The sequence below is a fragment of the Leptodactylus fuscus genome, chromosome 4 (genome assembly GCF_031893055.1).
Source record: "Leptodactylus fuscus isolate aLepFus1 chromosome 4, aLepFus1.hap2, whole genome shotgun sequence".
Classification (NCBI taxonomy): Eukaryota; Metazoa; Chordata; class Amphibia; order Anura; family Leptodactylidae; genus Leptodactylus; species Leptodactylus fuscus.
This window is the reverse complement of record NC_134268.1, coordinates 147899503-147917433: the sequence shown is the minus strand read 5'-3', so window position 1 is coordinate 147917433 and position 17931 is coordinate 147899503.

The following is a 17931-nucleotide window of genomic DNA, read 5'->3' as shown; positions in this document are numbered from 1 at the left end:
AAACAGTAATGCAAGCAGACTTGTAAGCGTTCATATTTTATGCACTTGAAAAAGGGCTGTTTTTGCCTGAAACGCTCCTGCGTTGTGCCTTGTCCAATAAAGTGTTCATACATTCCAATATGCGTCTGACCTCCTTGAGCAGAGTGCACCTCCCTGACCCTTCTTGGTAATCGTATCTGATGTCCTGTGTCGTCGTCGGTGTTTGCTGCCTCCTCCGCCTGGGTATTCATACATGCTTTTATATGTGGTTGCGGCATTCTCACAACCATTCCAGGTGAAGAGGCCAACTGGTCTTATTCTTTCTCCATACTTCATATTTTTGTGATCTACACTATTTTGGCTGCTCGGTGTATTCTTCTCTCTTTTGAGATCTCAAGCTCTGTGTCAGGCATATTAGTTGGTAGGCATATTTCACCTGGCAGACTTCCTTAAAATAAATCTTTCACCACTTCCACTGGTTCTGGCACTGTTGGAATTATTTCTCTAGCCTCCACTATTGTCATACAACTAATGCAGTTACTTATAGTACGATATCCTAACTAGGTTTTCTAATGTCTGGTTATTGGTGTCTAGCAGGAGCAGACGGGTGTGTGATTTTGTACTCTGAAAATGTTTACCTCTGACTGGAGTTCTGAGTAGTGACCCTTTTCCTGCTCTTACCATACTCCACCTCCTTGACATTAGAGAGTCTAGTTAGCATATTGAGCACTGATTGCATTGAATAGTGTGTAGAAAAACATCTATCTGTGCTAGTATCAGTGGAGTGGAGTCTTGTAAAAGATAAAAAGAGCTTTAAATGTTCTCTATATAGGGTAATCCAGCAAATAAAACAATGATTAAAAGTAACCAGCAGGCAGTGGGAACATTTAAAAATTGCCATATTTACCTCTCACTGATGCACTGTTGTTCCAGTTCTGACAATACCATGTCACCTCTGGTCTTTACTTCCTGATATCTGTCTACGTACAGGAAATGTCTTAGGAAGGCTGCTTAGAAAATCACTGGATGAGGAGGGTCAGTAATTGGCTGAACAGGAATATCCAGGCATGGGCTATCAAGTCACCATGGGACCCCATAGCAAAAATTGTAATGCAGCCCCGCCCTACCATGACAACTTAAAGGAGTATTCCCATAACCCTTTTTAATCAACCTGCAGGCTCTGTGCTCTGTTCACTTCCTGGTTTTCTCGGCACATTGGTGGGCAGGGTTTCACTTGCTCTGTTATCTTCTATGTTTGCAGTTTAGTAATGAGGGATTGGTTGTAAATGCATTACCACAGTATGAAGCTGATGTAGAAGCTGATGTAGCAGAGCTGGATTTGAGTCAGCTTGCATTACATACAGAGGTTGACTCTGTACAGACTCCCTATGTCAGCCCTTATCAGCCAAATTCAATTAAACCGGCTGATAAGTGGAAGAGCTGAAGATAGAGTTCAGAAATCCCGGAGCTCCCACCTCCCTCTCCCCTATCTGAGGAGCTCCGTAACTTGTCAGACATAAACAGCTCAGAGCTGCTGCCGAGCACTCAGCCGCCCCCCCCCCCCCCCCCCCCCCCCCCCCCGAGAGTAGGCAGCTATGTCACTTGGGAAAAGAGCAGATAAGCCCAGTGGCCATAGAAACTGAGTGTAAACAATGAGGTGAATAAATTAAGATAGCAGTCAAACAAAGCAGTTTTGATAAAGCAATGTATTTAGAAAAAGTCTTAAATTCACATAAACTAGCAGTATAGCTAGGGTCCTTGTCATGGACAACCCCTTTAAGCAGCAAATTCAGAACTTGAAAAGTGTATCATTATTTCGGTGTTCTTTGCACACAGAAATAACTCTGTGATTTTACAGTAGAGATAACCCTACTGTTAACCTGCCAGATTATAGCAGGTTTACCAGGGAGGTTGACAACTGAAATCTTGGATATAGAAACTGTCACAGCAATCCATATGTAGGTGAAATCCTGCTATAATCTTGCCATAAACAGTTTATACAGAAGAAAACTTTATTTGCAAAATATTCTTTGACTAAACTAGCAGAGAAAGGAAACAGGTGGAGCTGGGAGAAGGAAGAGGAGTCTGCAATGGCAGAGCTATGAGGAGGACTGGGGTTACAAGGAAGAAAGAATCCTCTATCTGATCTTGGAGCAGACTTGGAGGGACTGTTTCATCATATCTGATGGGAAAGAGAAAAGACTCCTCCATTTCACTTGAAGCAGAAAGAGAGAGAGAAACAAGAGCAAGTCAGGCTCCAACATGTCACCTGAAGTACAGTGAGAAAGGAGTCGCCATTTTACCTAAGGTAACCCCAAACATAGAGCCTCCTCTATTTTGTTTTTTGAGATATTTGCTATTAAGACACAGAAATCTTCCCTCAGGGGTGAAAAGACTAACCAGCTCTGATCAGAGCTAATATAACAGTGAGCTGAGCACTAAGAGAAGTTACTGCTGGACATCTGCATTATCCTTTCTGTGTGGAGGACTTCCATAGCAAAGCTTTGCAAATTACGGTTTATATCACAACATAAACCATTTCAGATGACATTGCAACTGGTCAAGACTAAGACCTGCTCCTAAGAGGACATATTTTCCCGTCTCTCCCGAACTTAGGTTTTTCTAAAAATCCCTCCTGGCCAGAGATGGGTACTTGTAAAAAGTGTTAATTTGTTTATCTTGTACTACCATTTTGAGAGTTAGCAAATGTCACAGTGTGAATGGGCACCTGTGTATGAGTTGAAGCCTCTAAACTTTGAATTTAGCAAATTGTTTACTGCATACCTAGTCTGCAATAGTTTAACATTGCCGGCCTCTACGCGTCATCTTCCAACCTGGCTTTCAATCTTCTATGCATGTGCAATCGGCTCTGCACCTCTCCATTTTTTTGTGGCAGCTTACTACAAGAGCTCGCGTAAGTGTCCATAAAAAAATGGCCGCGCACAGGTGCAGTCGTCTCTTCCTGCTGGCAGAGCTGATTGCGCATGTGTAGTAGATTGAAAGCCAGCCCGAAAGACGATGTGTAGAGGCTGGTTCCTGAAGAAGATGGAGGCGGCGCTGGAGAGTTCTCTCACAGCACTGGGGACGCCCCCAGTGCTGTTTGAACGCTGGGGCCTGCCCCCAGTGCTGCAAGAGAACTCATTTGCATAAAGACGAAAATGGAATATCTACCGAACGGCGGCGCTGAGAAAACATCTAAAGGTAGGAGAAGAATAGCCTTTCTTAAGGCTATTCCTATGTGTTAGTTAGAAAAAAAGGGATTTTAATGATAGGATCCCTTTAATGTATGTTAAGTTTAAAGTCCTTCCTCATAGGACCCTGTTGTCTAGCATGGTAATATTGTCAAGCAATTAAAACTGTGTACGCCATAAGTGTTGCACGCTTTTGTACATTGTTTATTGCTGTATTGTATGCATTGCATCTTTGATTCCATTTATTAATACACATCTTAAGAAAAGATGAAATCCTTTATGTGTGGTTTGTTACTAACTTACTACAGTCATTCATAAAAGTGAAATTACAGGAAGGCTATATGGGTTCTCCCGAATCAACCCCTGGTGGAGGAGTCTAAACATGGTCTAAACACCGTGTTCACAAGCCTGGTGAAGATTCGGGTAGAGGCACTGCGTGATCAAGCTGGTGAAGAGGTCACTACTATAACCATTTCTATAATCCTTATTGTCTCCAGCGGATTCCCTCAGAGGGGGTATTACACAATGATGTCATAGAACCAGGATAATGCACACAGCGATCTCACAGTACAGGAATAATGCACACAGTGATCTCTCAGTATTGGGATAACAACACAGTCATGTCATATTACAGGGATAATGCACACAGTGATGTTATAATGCAGGAATAATTCACAGAGTGATATCACAGTATTAGGATAATGCACACAGTGATGTTATACTGCAGGAATAATTCATAGAGTGATATCACAGTATTAGGATAATGCACACAGTGATATTACAGTAGTGGGATAATAAACACAGTGATGTCACAATACAGGGATAATGTACACAGTAATATTTCAGTAGTAATATCACAATACAGGCATCATGCACACAGTGATGTCACAGTACAAAGATAACATCATAGCACAGGGATAATGTAAATACACACAAAAATATCTCTGTATACACTGTGACATTACAGCATATGAAGAAGTCAATTTTAATAATGTCACATTTAAGCATTATGATATCCCAGTAAAGTAATGGAGATGCATTCAATCTTCTACATCCTCTTCCATCATCCAGTTACCACTAATTGGATGCTAGGTCTCAGTGGAATTGAGCCCCCCATAGTTGTTGAGCCCATTGCCGCTGCTATGCCTGCTACCCTGGTAATTACATACACTAGAAAATAAAGCCCAGCAGAGACCAGGAAGATTTGAAACCAGAGCAGCAGGAGATCGTTGAAAGGTGACTATGACTTACAAAACATCTAAGTTAATGTCTTATGCCTTGTTTCCGCCAGCCCTGCACTAGGTATTAAAACGATGTTATCACTTTTACCTAGCTGCTTCTTTCAGGTCTGTCAGCTTACTCTTTTGAACAACTTATCATTAAGAATGACTATAATATTACATCTTCATCTTTAAAAACTAGACATATAACTATTCATAGTACTTGTAATGAGTTTTAGGTCTCCAAGGGCTACAGTTAAAGACTCCCGATGCTGCCACTAATTAAAAGGAGCAAAACATAAAAATAGAAAGAGTCGAGAATTAATAGTTCTACTTACAACAGATCGCCTGAAAGAGACAAAATTAATTCTAAAATTACTTCATTACTGTCTTTCAAGATACCTTCTTGGACCTCATTCAAGCATTGTTCTGTGCCTATAAAATGGACATCTTCTTTGTTGTCACTTAAACCTTGTTGTTTAACTGGCATGTGGTTTAACTCGTGTTTTTATATTAAACAGTAACTTTTTTTTTTTCGAATTTTTGATGTTGTTTTTAATTCTCCATGTTGTTATCTATGTTTAAAAACAAATCCCAAAAATGTTGCAAAAGTCCAAACTAAAATATTTTGTGACTTCCTATTTTCTGGGCTATAAACACAGTGGTCTTTAGCAGATCCAATTCACTTTAATGGGAGAGGGGGAGCAGATAAGTAGTTAAAGTGATCCTATCATTGGATACCCTTTTTTTCTGACTAACATGTAGGAATAGCCTTAAGAAAGGCTATTCTTCTCCTACCTTTAGATGTCTTCTCCGTGCGCCAGGTTTTCTTGGGTATGCAAGGGGGCAGTCCCCAGCACTCAAACAGCACTGGGGCGTCCCCAATACTACGAGAGAACTCTCCAGCGCTGCCTCTATCTTCTTCTGGGACGCCCTTTCCCTGTGTCTTCTTCCATCCTAGGTTTCAATCTCCTAGGCATGCATAGTCGGCTCTGCCATCAGGCCTTGGGCAGAGCCGACTGCTCATGCCCACTCCACAAGAAAATGGCCGCTTACACAGCTTACTGTGTAAACGGCCATTTTCTTGTAGCGTGAGCATGCACAGTCGGCTTTGCCCGAAGCCCGATGGCAGAGCTGACTGCGCATGCCTAGAAGATTGAAGTGAGGTAGACGATCTCACACAGGCAATGTGAAATTGCCTGTTGAGATTAGAAGAGCATGTTTATCGGATTATGGATTCAGTTGAATGACGACTGGAAGGAGCGGGGTCTTTGTCAACCCTTACAACTAACCAACATTTTCTTCAAACGTTTCTCCCTTTTTTGGATCAATCAACACCTGAGCAGGTATATGATGCGCAAATAGCACTGCTTACCTGTGCCCGGGATTTCCAGTGCTGCTCCCAATCCTGTAACTCATACCAACACTACCCCCTCGTCTCATTCATACCCACACCCCCATTCCTACACCCCTTCCACTTCCCTTCCCCCTTCCACCACCCTTCCCACTCCCACCCCACATCATACTCTTTCTCTGCTTCACATTCTTTTCACTTTCCACCTGTCACTTCACTACCTACTTCTTCTACTTCTCATCAATATTTCTTAGCAATATTGCTGAAGTAGTGTTCTATTGATGTTTAAAAATATCAAGGAAACTACAAATAAAAGGCAGCACATGGTAATATACTTTGCGACCATGCACACGACTTTTTTGCATTCATGTTCCAGCTTTGTAAAAGTATGCCATGGCATGTTTTGTTTTTTTTTTGCAAGATGTGGAGCAAACTACAAGTACAAGGCAGCACATGGTAATGTCCTTTGCGGACTTGCACATGAACAAACAGCACTACCATCACCATCAGCAGAAGCAGCAGCAACAGAGACACATACCACAAGACTTCCTGCTGCGTCTTGTCTCTTCATAGTGAATCCGCAAGACCTGGACATGTGACTGTCAGGGGAGGTACCATTTCCTTGGATTTTCTGAAAATGCTCTGTATATAAAAAATGGACAGGAAAAATGGACACTAACTGAAGACCTCCATTTCTGTCTGTTATAGGTCCATTTCCAATAGACCTCAATGTTAAGAAAATAACAGACACTTCCTGTCCATCAAGAATCCGTTTTTTCAAACGAGCAAAAAAGTCCTGCATGTAGGAATTTTTTGTCCGCTGAGAACAATGGATTTCTGACGGTTCAGCTAGTGTCCGTAGCTAAAACCTTGTAATGGACAATAGCTATAGACACTACCGACGGTCACCAACGGTAGTGTGAATGCTGCCTAAGACTTGTAGCAGTCTGACATTTAAGAGTGTGTTATTTTTTTTGTTAATGAGTGTATATTGTGATACAAACAGGCAGTCTGACAGATATGCTAATAAACAGCATTTTGCGGCTTGTTTTACTTATTTGCTTACTTATATAGCACCATCATATTCTGCAGCGCTTTGCAGAAAAAACATTTACCAACACTGTCTCAAGTAGGGCATGTCTTGAGTGTGAGAGAAAAACTACACAAACACAGGGAGAACATACAAACTCCTTGCAGATGTTGTCCATGGCTGCATTTGAACCTGCAAGGCACCAATACTAGCATTTGAGCACCATGTTGCCTCAATATAATACATGTGAGCTGTAAGCAACATTTTAATGACATGCTGCCTCCTTAGTGCCTTCTCGCACAGTATAATGCCATCCCTAGTGCCACCATGTAAGAGGTGAAGTTGACTGGCGACAAACTCACTCAGACAACTGAGTAAAATAGGAACGGCTTTACTGGTTATGATTGTTGAACACAGACTCTTGAACTATTGCAACAGGTCAATCCTATACAGTAGAGACATTGTCTCTATAAGAACTTGAGTAAGTAAAGTAGGGGTATAGCTACAGCTTTAGTGGCACTGTTTCACTTGTTACAATCTCTCAATGGGCTTTGCTTAAAGGGGTTGTCCCATCACAAGGATCCTATCTATACTGCTTGTTAATGTGAATGTAAGACTTTTCCTAAATACATTGCTTCAGCAAAACTGCTTTGTTTGTCCACTATCTTACTCTTATTCAATTCATTGTTGACACTGCCCTTGACTTATCTGGTCAAAAGTCAAGTGATGTATCTGCCTGCTCTCAGGGGGGAGGGAGGAGGGGCTAAGTGCACGGGAGCGAGCCTGGGGGGGGCAGTTTACACTTTGGGGGGACGGGGCCGCCAATACAGACCCGGCATCCGCTGTAATAGAGAGGCGGATGCCGGGGAGGGTTAGACACCAGCACAGGTGCCGGGGCCTGCGACATCGCTACGCTCCTGCCCTGCATGAAGCCAGCAGCGGCAGGAGCGATGTTGCTATTCTGGAATAGCAGCATCGCTCCTGCCGATGCTGGCCTCATGCAGGGCAGGAGCGTAGCGATGTCGCAGGCACCTGTGCCGGCGTCTAACCCTCCCCGGCATCCGCCTTTCTATTACAGCGGATGCTGGGTCTGTATTGGCATTGTGAAGGCTGGGGAACTGACTGGTCTCACCATCTATTCGCTGTACGTCCGATGCCTAGATGCATCGGGAGCGCGAACGCAGGTCCAGCGGCATAGAAGCTACGTCATCTCGCCGCTGGCTTTGCATATGTAATCCTGCCCACCAATGACGCAACAAAGCAGTAAGAAAGAAGATTTTACAGCAGCGAAGACTGGTGAGTATGCGACGTGGGAATACCCCTTTAATGATCCTGCTATAGGGCACTGGACTCCTCTGGGGCTCATGCTCTGTCTCTCCCAGGCAGTATCTTCCTCCTGTTTGCAGTGGAGAAGCTGGCTGCACACTTCTGTGTCCTTGCTGCACTTCTATCACATGTGCTCTGCACTTCGCTTGCTTGCACTGGTTTGTGTGAGAGATCTTGTGATTCGGTGTGATGTCAGCACCCGGCAAACCCAGGGACCATTGGGCTTAAAGGGGCTCTATCAGCAAAATCATGCTGATAGAGCCCCACATATGCGTGCATAGCCTTTAAAAAGGCTATTCAGGCATCGGGAATGTTATATTAAACTACCCCCCCGTTTTAAAATAATAACCTAAAAAAGAATGTGCTCTACTTACCGAACGTGCACGCTGGGCGGGCATTCTGGGAGTGTCTTCATCTTCTTCCCCTCCTCTTCTTCCTACGATGTCCTCCGGTCCCGTCTTCCTCCAGCGCTCGCGAACGGCCAGTGATAGCTGAAGCGCATGCGCAGTAGCCGTAGTAGAAGCCGCATGCTACTGCGCATGCGCCCAGGCCGGTTTTTCATATCAGTGTCCGCGAGCGAGCGCTGGAAGAAGACGGGACCGGAGGACGTCGGAGGAAGAAGAGGCGGGGAAGAAGATGAAGACACACCCAGAATGCCCGCCCAGCGTGCACGATCCGTAAGTAGAGCACATTCTTTTTTAGGTTATTTTTTTAAAACGGGGGGGGTAGTTTAATATAACATTACCGATGCCTGAATAGCCTTTTTAAAGGCTATGCTCGCATATGTGGGGTTCTATCAGCATGATTTTGTTGATAGAGCCCCTTTAAGGGGACCCACTGCACTGCTAAGAACTGAAAAGATCAGTTTTATTAACAAAACCCTTGATAAACTTGCTGTCTTTTTTTCAAGTGATGAGTTGTCTTTCTGTAATAGCTGATATGGTAGATGAAAGCAGAGAAAGTTAGATTCTTGTTACCAAGCTAAAGTTTATTAATCAGTTCACTTTACATTTGTTCTTCCCTGAGACTTGTAGTACCTCACCATTGTTACATAGCTGCCAGTGATCGTTTATATCTATCGTTGTAATGAGGAATTATTACAACAAATGTCCAGTGTAAAATCAGGAAATAATAAGAATCAGCAAACCACATTGTAAGTCAGTGGGATCTGTTGGGTAAAGGTGGTGTCTTCCATGAGATGAAGCCAACACTATATTGTGGTTTGCATTATGCAGAATGAATGATGCAGATGCAAATGGTGCCTTAATTTGACTGTTTTAGGGTATAAAGTTTATTAAAAAGTATATTGAGACTACAATTAATGTTATATATGTATGATAATAGTATTAATGTATACATCCAACCAGTCATTGCAGTACTGTATCAGTAAGTATATGTTCACACTTTTCAGTTTGTTGTTCTGACAAAATGACAGATGCTGCACCCTCAGCTTCATCCACCAAAATTCAATGCAATATTAAAAAGGCTGAAACTTTCTTTGTCTACTCAGAAAGAGTATATAGGATGTTCTTTATGAATCACAATGCTCGCTGGATGTAACAGATTGTCTCTTACCATAATTGGCAGGAGGCCTGCTGAAACTCTATTGCCCAAGGGCCAGCAGCGTAAGTACTGCCATAGTATCTGTAACAGCTGCCGTGGAGCCTTGTGGGCCCCTGCTTTTTGTTTTGTTTTTTAGGCCGTTACCTGGTTGGAGTAACACCTGCTGGGGATCGGTAAGTAGGGCCACAGGATAATGATCAGAGGCCCAGGAGCTGTGAGCAAACATAAACACCAATGTTACTTACCTTTCCTGGGCTACGGTGCTGATTTTCCTGCTGTCCTCGGGTCTCTGTAATGGCATCACAGACGTCACGTGGGTCAGGCCAGCGTTGCAATACATAATGATGCCGGCATAACTAACATCTGTGATGTCATTGAAGAGGATCAAAAGCACCAGGGAGCTGTAGCAGAGCCCAAGAGAGTTAAGTACCACTGATTTTTATGTTTTCACCACCCTAGGCCTCCAATCACTAAAGGGATCCTATCATTGGATACCCTTTTTTTCTGGCTAACACGTAGGAATAGCTTAAGGAAGGCTATTTTTCTCCTACCTCCGCGCCACCGTTCGGTAGAAATTCAGGTTTTCTTCGGTATGCAAATTAGTTTTCTCGCAGCACTGGGGGAGGTCCCCAATGCTGCGAGACAAATCTCCAGCGACGCCTCTATCTTCTTCTGTAACGCCCTCTCCCTGTGTCTTCTTCCGTCCTGGGTTTCAATCTTCTACGCATGTGGGCTTCAGGCAGAGCCAACTGTGCATGCCTCACGGCCACAAGAAAATGGCCACTTACACAGCTTACTTGGTGCTCCTTAGAGGTGGTGAATGGTCCTCTTTAATTTGCTCCCTATAGCAGCACTTTTATGACGCAGAAACGCATTAATTTAACAAATCTTTATGCAAACATAGAAATAAAGATTTTGTATCATAGAAACTGAAGTAAGAGTCCTATTATAATATAATATAACCAGTGGAAACTAATAGATACAATTAGATAGAACAATTTCTGTAAAAATTCTATAATAGTGACAATCCGTGCCCACATCTAGTCTTGCTTTTCCTTTTACACAGTTATTTCTTGAAGGTCTGATTTTTCATGGTTTATGTGCTATAAAACTGACATACAAGTAATGAAAAAACCTGCAAATTGTTTGCACAATTCAGATTTTTTGCTGAAAGGCTACATTGCAGGCTGTGGTAGGAGCAGGCCATTGGCCTTTCAGGTTTGTCATCATTTATGCCAGAAATCTATGCCAGCAATTAGCTGATGTAAATTACTATTTAGGCTCACAGATCCTGGAAAATGCAGGATTTGATAAATCAGCCCCATATATGAAATTTTCACATGAAAAAAAATAATTAGCATATTTCATGTGACAGTCAGGAAGGAAAAATCTTTTTAAAGGTATACATTTTTTTAGACATGCCTTATTTCCTTCCTTTCTGTCTTCTCCTAGATAGATACCACACAGTCATCTCTACATGTTCTTGGTAGCCAATTTATTATCAGTGAAAAGTTGTCTAGGCCAGATAAGTCATTTCCTTTGTAAAGAAAGCATGCTCTATTTCCTTTTACACACTGACCTATTTCCTTTTTCAGTGTTTATGTTATTAAGTTTAACATAGCAATTACTTTACTCCTTTATCTGTTTCCTGCTACGGTCATTGATCTGAATGAAACACACAGGAATAGATCAGCAATGACATGTAAAACAAGAATATGTCTATTGCTGAAAAATAAACTAGTGTATAAGATAGGAAGCTTGGCAAAACTATCAGGGTAGCAGATATAGCAGCTGCTGTGGCGTCCAACAACTGCAGGGGGCACCATTTCTACTGGGATCTAAGGTGCAATGAAGGAAAACTATGGATGATGGAAGAGGACACAGGCACCACAAAGGATAATGTCCCCTAAATTGATCCACAGAGTATGATGCCCCTTATTGGCTCCCATTTAGTAAAATGCCCCCCAAACAGAAGTCATATCACAAAAATAAATAATAAAAAAAACTAGCCCTATTTCCACAGAGTTGCCTGCAGCTCTCTTAGGAGCTGTGATGCCACTATATTTATTATTCCTTCAGTTTTACAGTTTATATCACCAGTTATCAGGGGCGTAACTACCATAGAGGCAGCGGAGGCGGCTGCCACAGGGCCTGGGCCATTAGGGGGCCCGGTGACAGCTGCTACTGCTGCGTTTTTTTTTTTTTTTAATAGGCCGTTACGGGCCCTATTCACTTGCCGATCCTGGCTGGGCCGGGATCGATAAGTGACACCACGGGCGCCACAAACACTATCATTATACTCGGGGGTCTTTGCAGACCCCCGAGTATAACGATCGGTGGATCGGTAGAGGTAAGGGAACATAACAAACAGTGCTACTTACCTCTCCACGATCCTGCCAGGCCTGCGTCCCGGGTCATGTGACGTCATTTCAGAAGGACAGCAGCGGAGAAGACAGCGTAGGAGCCGGGGGACAGGTAAGTAACAGTAATTTTTTATGTTTTTATTCCCCCTGGTCTCCGATTATTATACTCTGGGGTCTGAAAAGACCCCAGAGTATAATAATTGTTTATGGGTGTCCACTATGGGGTATAATACTGTGTGCAGGGGCCACTATTGGGGATGATACTGTGTGCAGGGGCCAGTAAGGGACAAAATACTGTGTGCAGGGGCCAGTAAGGGACATAATACTGTGTGCAGGGGCCAGTAAGGGACATAATACTGTGTGCAGGGGCCACTATGAGGGATAATACTGTGTGCAGGGGCCACTAAGGGACATAATACTGTGTGCAGGGGCCACTAAGGGACATAACACTGTGTGCAGGGGCCACTAATGGACATAATACTGTGTGCAAGGGCCACTATGGGGCATAATACTGTGTGCAGGGGCCACTAAGGGACATAATAGAGTGCGGAGGAGGGGGCCGGTCGAGGTCTTCGACGTCGGTTGGGGGGGGGGGCCATGTCAAAAGTTTGCCATGGGGCCCCGCCATTCCTAGTTACACCATTGCCAGTTATCATTTGCGGATTGTGACATAATTACATTTTACATATCTAAACTGTGACTTCACTGTGTTTATTTTATCTTTTGTAGTAATTTTATTATTTACATATTCATGTAGTTAGTATATGAAGCGTAGATATTACAATTGCACCTCAGCACTGGTGCCTTAAAAGACACAGAAGTTCATGTGCTGCATAAGGAGAACTACTATTTGCAAGTAAAATCAGTGGGATCTGTTACAGATTTTACAGGTATTATACAATGGAGACAAGGCATCAGTGCCCCAGATCAGAGCTAGAACCAACAGTATCTTTGGTCAAATGTGACTGAGGAATCTTCTTACCAGTGGCGGCAGTATGTTGGTGACAAGTGCTGTCCCCCAGAATGAAATAGGGGAGCGATTCATTGCTATGACAGCTGTGAGCCTATTGAAGGCATCCTGGCTTGTCATTTGTATAGGTCTGTTACAGGCTGCCATAATAGATCTCTATATACCCTGTAATAGACCTATATGGAACCTCTATGGATACACATTAGATTTGCCTGCATGTGAAAATACCAAAGCTATAAACTTATTTTGCCCACACAATCAATGTTGTGGTAGGAAAATAATCCAAAGAGCTGAACCACAGTTTTTTTTTGCCTTTTCTCCTCCCAAAAATGTAAATCAGAAGTGATGCTGAAATCAGTAAGAACATGGCATAAAAATGGGTTCTGAGAACATATTCCCTATCCATAGGAGATGATAAAGGTCTGATTGGTGAGAATCAAACTGACCACAAATAGTGGTTACTATACATTTCTATATAAACATAATCATAACAAAACTCATGGATTAATAGCATCATTTATTTGCACTAGAATATAAAAACTTGTGACTTTAACAAATACATGATCATTAGAAATACATATAAAGTAAAATATCTCTAGCTTTCCACGCCACAATTTAGATGTAAGCTCTATCCCCAAGGCTAGTGAGTTGCTGATACATGCAAATTCCATTAATTCAGTCAGTGGGACCTATAGCTATGCTTTTGAGTACACCGATAATAGATATATCTGTCAGTATATTCCTATGCAAATCAGTAGTTGTAAATTTCCAACAATGCTCAGTGAGGGGTAGAACAAGCAGAGGCAGGTAAAGCGAAGGTCGTTTATAACCCACAAAGGTGCAACACAAATCTCTTATGTGACATGAAAAATGTCTGTCTGGAAAGTCACATGATGAACAAGCCAGTCAAACTGGAATGAAATTTACATGGAGTGTAGATGGGTGCAATGGATATCAGTCCATTTTCATATAGCAAATCATAGGTAAATCAGGCCATAACCTTTGTCATTAAGTATCATGATTGCTAACTATCATAAGGTCTATAGTGCTAAAAATGGGAATAGTGAAAACTCTGATCTTGGTCAATTAACCCCTTATGTATCATAATCAACACTGACTGAAGTGATCAAAAGGATGACCCTTTCTCTGACACTTCTCCACCATCTATGACACCCCAAAGTACCTCAGGGCCTTTTGACCAAAATCTACATTCCATTGATTTAAATAGCAGACAGTGATGGACGTTTTTTTTTCCCAAAATGACATAACAAGAAACGTTCTGCACCCGCGGTAGCATGTTCATGCTGATTAGCCCCGATTAGCATTCGAGGCTAAACAGAAAAACTTGTGGCAGAAACTTAAAGCTCTTCTTTGGCTTTCTACTATGGACCTGGAGAGGAATCTGCGGTGGAAAAACACATCAAACACATTAGAAGATGCAAGTAAACTTGCAAGTCAGTCACACTTGCTGTTTCCCGAAAAAAAAAAATGGCAGCATGATTTAACGTCAATCCTTTGGACTTCTCAAGAGCTGGGTTCCAAAAGTTGCCAAGTATGAGCAATGTGATATCATTGTCCACGTTTTTCCTGTATTTTATCATCACTGTGAGCATTACCCCCCCTAGACTGTGATAATCTCTGTGATTATCGCTGTGAACATTGAGGGAATTTACCAAGGCTGGCTTCTAGTACAGTGGCTAGCATATGCCTTGTCATAAATCAAATGCATCCCTCCTGTGGGCTGTGCACCCACACTGAAACCTTAAAGAGAACCTTTCACCACCTGGGGCACATGCAGAATAATACACCGCTAGAAAGCCGACAACACGCTAAATTCAGCACACTATTGGCTTTCACATTCTGTGACCCCAGTGAAGAGCTATCGGTGCCGGTACGGTAGCTCTTCACTGTCAGAAGGGCGTTTCTGACAGTCAGTCAGGTACGCCTTTCCTCAAAGTAGCATCTATAGCGCTGCACTGTGAGAGGGGGCGTTCTTTACCTCCCAGCAATGACGCTGAGCAGTGAGGAACACCTCTCCAGTACTTGTCTATGGACAAGTAGTATCAGGAGGGGAGGAAGGCGTTCCTCACCGTTCTCATATTACAGAACTATAGACGCTACTATGAGGAAGGGCGTTCCTGACTGACTGTCAGAAATGCCCTTTTGACAGTGAAGAGCTACAGTACCGGCACCGATAGCTCTTCACTGGGGGCACAGAACGGGAAAGCTGATAGTGTGCTGAATTCAGTGCACTGTTGGCTTTCTAGCGGTGTATTACACCGCATGTGCCCCAGATGGTGAAAGGTCCTCTTTAACTGACAAAGCTATCAGGAAACATAAATCTGTAGGGATCTAGCCCGATCCATAACATCTTTCAGGAAATTGGTGAGGGCAGTGTTAAAACCCACTAGGAAGTGGCGAATTGCAAACTACAAGTTTCTGACTTTTTTATGCCACAACAGTGGCTTAGGATAATAATAAATGTGCCCCATTACCACTATACAATGACATGACGTATGTATTAACCCTATAATGTAACATCATTGGCGTAAACATTCTGCATCTCTGGAGCATCTAGGTTGAACTAAAATTTTCCGATATGCTTCACATTTAGACGTGGAACCTCATACAAAGTGGCCGTGGCTTAAATATGTCGCTATGCACCAAAATAGTGTAGAGAAATTGTGACACATAGTAAGCTAACTAAATAGTGGTATAAATGCAGCCTATAGCAAAGGTGGGAAGGGGAAAAGGAATATCACAGCCCATACAGAAACTGATCTTGATAGTAGATAAGTGTCAACAATACAAACAGCTGACAAAATATATTTGTGGAAATGCAGCCTAGTCAGTCTAAAGATACACCACATTTATCATACAGTATCAATCACTGTAATAAATCTGGCATATTTTCAGACTGACTGTCTAAATTTGCACTGTCTAACAAATAGTAAATCTAGGGCACCGTGTGTATTGTTTCTATACTTTGACATCACTATATATATTTTACTTGCACTTATTGCATATTTCCTCTACTATTGTGACATCTGTATGTGAATTATCCTGATACTGTGACATCACTGTATTATCTCTGTAATGTGAAATCACTGTATTATTGTTGTACTGACATCACCATGTATACATTCCCATTCTACTGTGACATCACTGTATTATTGTTGCAGTGTGACATCACAGTGTGTACATTCCCCCTGTACTGCGACTTCATGATTTCATTTTTACTCTACTATTGTAACATCACTGTTATTCATTATCTATCTGTTGTGAGATTACCATGATCCCTGTACTGTGACATCACTGTGTACATTATCCCTGTACTGTGACATCACTGTGTACATTATCCCTGTACTGTGACATCACTGTGTACATTATCCCTGTACTGTGACATCACTGTGTACATTATCCCTGTACTGTGACATCACTGTGTACATTATACCTGTACTGACATCACTTTTTACATTATCCCTGTACTGTTACATTGCTGTGTACATTATCCCTGTACTGTGACATCACTGTGTACATTATCTCTGTACTGTTACATTGCTGTGTACATTATCCCTTTACTGTGACATCAATATGTACATTATCCCTGTATTGTGACATCACTGTGTACATTATCCCTGTACTGTGACATCACTGTGTATATTATCCCTGTATTGTGACATCACTGTGTACATTATCCCTCTACTGTGACATCACTGTGTACATTATCCCTGTACTGTGACATCACTGTGTACATTATCCCTGTATTGTGACATCACTGTGTACATTATCCCTCTACTGTGACATCACTGTGTACATTATCCCTGTACTGTGACATCATTGTGTACATTATCCCTGTATTGTGACATCACTGTGTACATTATCCCTCTACTGTGACATCACTGTATACATTATCCCTGTACTGTTACATTGATGTGTACATTATCCCTGTACTGACATCACTGTGTACATTAACCCTGTATTGTGACATCACTGTGTACATTATCCCTCTACTGTGACATCACTGTGTACATTATCCCTGTACTGTTACATTGCTGTGTACATTATCCCTGTACTGTGACATCCCTGTGTACATTAACCCTGTATTGTGACATCACTGTGTACATTATCCCTCTACTGTAACATCACTGTATACATTATCCCTGTACTGTTACATTGCTGTGTACATTATCCCTGCACTGTTACATTGCTGTGTACATTATCCCTGTACTGTGACATCACTGTGTACATTAACCCTGTACTGTGACATCACTGTGTACATTATCCCTTTACTCTGACATCAATGTGTACATTATCCCTGTACTGTGACATCATTGTGTACATTATCCCTGTACTGTGACATCACTGTGTACATTATCCCTGTACTGTGACATCACTGTGTACATTATCCCTGTACTGTGACATCACTGTGTACATTATCCCTGTACTGTGACATCACTGTGTACATTATCCCTGTACTGTGACATCACTGTGTACATTAACCCTGTATTGTGACATCACTGTGTACATTATCCCTCTACTGTGACATCACTGTGTACATTATCCCTGTACTGTTACATTGCTGTGTACATTATCCCTGTACTGTGACATCCCTGTGTACATTAACCCTGTATTGTGACATCACTGTGTACATTATCCCTCTACTGTAACATCACTGTATACATTATCCCTGTACTGTTACATTGCTGTGTACATTATCCCTGCACTGTTACATTGCTGTGTACATTATCCCTGTACTGTGACATCACTGTGTACATTAACCCTGTACTGTGACATCACTGTGTACATTATCCCTGTACTGTGACATCACGGTGTACATTGTCCCTTTACTCTGACATCAATGTGTACATTATCCCTGTATTGTGACATGACTGTGTATATTATCCCTCTACTGTGACATTGCTGTGTACATTA